This window comes from Tenrec ecaudatus, chromosome 14, assembly GCF_050624435.1.
Source record: "Tenrec ecaudatus isolate mTenEca1 chromosome 14, mTenEca1.hap1, whole genome shotgun sequence".
NCBI classification, from domain to species: domain Eukaryota; kingdom Metazoa; phylum Chordata; class Mammalia; order Afrosoricida; family Tenrecidae; genus Tenrec; species Tenrec ecaudatus.
The window spans coordinates 98556217-98559586 of NC_134543.1; the positions used below are offsets into that span (position 1 = coordinate 98556217).

The 3370-nt window shown below is 43.6% G+C and overlaps 1 pseudogene; it reads left to right on the top strand.

Annotated features, from left to right (window-relative positions):
* The first annotated feature begins 2677 nt into the window (after window positions 1-2677).
* Window positions 2678-2816, top strand: LOC142426898 (U1 spliceosomal RNA; annotated as a pseudogene).
* Window positions 2817-3370: the final 554 nt, after the last annotated feature.

A 3370-nucleotide genomic window follows, 5' to 3' on the forward strand; every position in this document is an offset into this window, starting at 1 on the left:
CTTGTTCAACTCAACCTATTTTCTCGACACCTCAATTCCTTTCATTGATTTTGAAATCGCACTGTCTCCCTAAAAAGATGGCATGGCGGAGGAGTCTGGCCACCTCTGACCCCACAAGGGGAAGGAGAAGCAAGGTCAACAGCCCAGAGATGATGCAAAAGAGGCAAAGGTCGGGCATGCCTCCACATCCCGACCTTTCACCCATCCAACACCAGTCATCTTTCTCCTGGGCACGGTCTATACTGCGCTATAGGAGAGCAGAATTCATTTTAATGGGCGCACAGAGCTCTTAACTGCTCATGACTGTAAGGTTTCCTTGGGCAGTGACAGGTTTCAGTTCCGGATGAGAAATAACTCAGGATACAGTTCTTCAGTCAGGCAGATTTTCAGCCATGCTCATGGATTGTAAGCCTCTCCCAAAGGTGCTTCGCTCTCTCACTCTGTGGGTCAAATGCTGGTAGGTACACAAAGGGAGCACCAGCATCCAGTTGGGGGGGAACAATTATCTAAAATGCTTTTGGATACACAAGGGAGGGAGTGTTTTGGTGACATGCACCAAATGGTCACATTGGCCCTGGCTTCTGGATGCATCCTGGGGACCTGAGCCAAGTGCCATGGAATGCTGGGACACTGAGTCCTGGATCTTTAAGGCACACAGCATGCTCCAGAGACCACATCTGTGAAATCTGATGTGGAAACGCCACTGAGTGAACTGGGCTCTACCTCAGATGCACGTGTAACCTGAGAACTTAAGTCGGAAACTGCATGGTGTCTGAGGAAGCAGAAGACAGCTGGAACAAGACTGTTGAACTATTGGTAGGCAGAGAAACATGATTTGGCTACATCAATCCCCTGTATGCTATACTAAGATACGTGTTATTCTGGCAAACCTGTAACGGACATTCTCAGTGATGATGATTGTAAACTTCCCTGGGAATTAACCCCCATTGTTTGTGTAATAGTGTCCAGCCACAAAAGGTACTGTGAAAAGGAGTTAGCCCAATATCCCTCTCTCAACAGGGCTTTAAAAAATAAGTACCCAGGGCTAATCAAAGACAATATTAACAGAAGATTGAATATCTAATGATCAATAAGGCTATCATAAATTAAGGAGGTTTTAAAAGGGAGCCAAAGGAAGATTAAAAAGCAAATTCAAGAATGGGTTTTGGCACTAAATCCTAGTTCCAATTTAAGAACAATCCCAGCTCAACACTCACCCTCAGGAAGGGAACACAAGTTACGGGTGTCATAGCAGAATCTGAGACAGAAATTAGATGGTGCCCAGCTATCAGATAAAGTTGGGGGTCTTCAAGGCCTGGGTTCAAATAAGCAGCCATCTAAGATGTCAACTAAGCCCACATGGAAGAAGCACACCAACAATCACTGAAGGATTATAAATCATATAATCAAGTCAAAAGGGATATTAGTTATTAGTATCAGAGCCTAAATTATTAGGATCTGGTTTGCAGAAGACTTGGATGACAGTGGGATTCCAAGATACATTTGTGGGAACTACGTAGGAAATAAGCCTCTGGTGATCTCCCTCTAGCCATAATTGAGGGATGGGAGGAAAGTGGCTACTAGACCGAGAGGGAAGATGAGTGTAGAAGATCCAAAGGATAGATCTGACTTGAATAGTTAGAACCTTGTCATTTGATCCCCCCTCTGATGCACACTGGACCTGATCTAGTTTTCAACATTTTCTGTATTGTTTTTGTTCGTTCGTTTTAGGGTTTATCTCAGAGGTGTGATGTCATCGGGGGCCACCCTCTTGAAGTTGTGTTATATGTCTTTCTGTCAGTGTATGATACCCAGGATTGAGGAACCTACAGGGACAGCAAGTAGAATAAGGATTTGTTGTTTTGGGGGGGATAAGGTGAGGGGGGTATGAGGACAATGGTGGGGGTGGTTAAAAAGAGACAATGCCAAGGAGACCGGGAAGATAAAAACTGTTTGGAAACATTGTGGTAGCAATTGTACAATACTGCTTGCTGTGATTAAATGAGAGCCAGCTCTCTCACAACATCCGAGGGGTCAAGAGAGCCAGGGTCACAATTAAGAAAGATAAATATGAGATAAGCTAGAGAGTCTGGACAGGTGGGACACAGGGGACTCCTATAACACTCCAGGGCCCAGAACTTCATGCGAGGAAGGTTAACATACAGTTCTTGTCCTGTATCCTGCAGTCTGTGACAGGTTCTCACACAAAGAGATTGTTGGCCATTTCTTGGAAGACAAACAAGCAAGAATATCTTTAGCCAATTCGACTATGGTTTATAGGGGAGTTTAAGTGAACACCGGCAGAATGCTGTTTCAGCCAACAGAGAGCATTTACTTTCTCATATTTCAAGGTCAGACTTTCAGAGTCTTAGTTCCCTGGAAAGGGCTAACTGCTTTTATCCATGGCCTTATTTAAATCATGGAATACGAGGGGATACCCTCCCCCTAAAATGGAAAAGTCCACTGACTGGGTTTTCGTGGTACGCATTTCTCCTGTCAGACAAGCCACTCGCTCTGTGTTAGTGCACCCTGTGGAGTTACCTGGGAAGGTTCTCTCTGATCACAGCAAATTTTTTCATAAAAGCAGTTTCCCCAATAAAAAGATTTATTAAATTTTTTTAAAAAGCAGTTTCACTTGACCTTTTTTTTTTTAATTTTTAAAATTTTTATTGAACCTATACTTACCTGGCAGGGGAGATACCATGGTCACGAAGGTGGTTTTCCCAGGGCGAGGCTTATCCATTGCACGGCAGATGTGCTGACCCCTGCGATTTCCCCAAATGTGGGAAACTCAACTGCATAATTTGTGCTATCACCTAACCAAAAAAAAAATTATTTAACCTTGTTTTTTGTGATGACCAACTTAATAGAACAGCATGTGGCTGTGAAATTTTCCTGCTCAGGAAAAATGCCACAGAAACTGTGGTGATGTTGAACCCAGCTTACAAGGACAGTGCTATGGGAAAAACTCGACTGTATGGGTGGTTTTCTCTTTCCAAAAAAGGTGAAATGTCGATTGATAACAAACCTTGTTCGGGACATCCATCCACTTTCTGAATGGACAAAAATGCCGACAAAATTCATGCACTTGTGTTTCAGGACCGATGATGGGCCATTGAAGAGATGGGAAGTCATCTGGATTATCTTGGAACTCGGTTCAGTGAATTTTTAGCAGAAATCTGGGAATGAGAACGGTCACTGTGAAATTTGTGCCTCAGGTTCTGACCAGGAAAAAGAGTGGCATGTAGACACATGCTGCGCTTTGAAAGAATAGCTTCAAAGGGAGCCAAACTTTTAAAACAAGGTTATTACTGGTGACAAGACATGGGACTATTCTTAGGCCCCTGAAAGCAAACATCAGTCAAGCCAG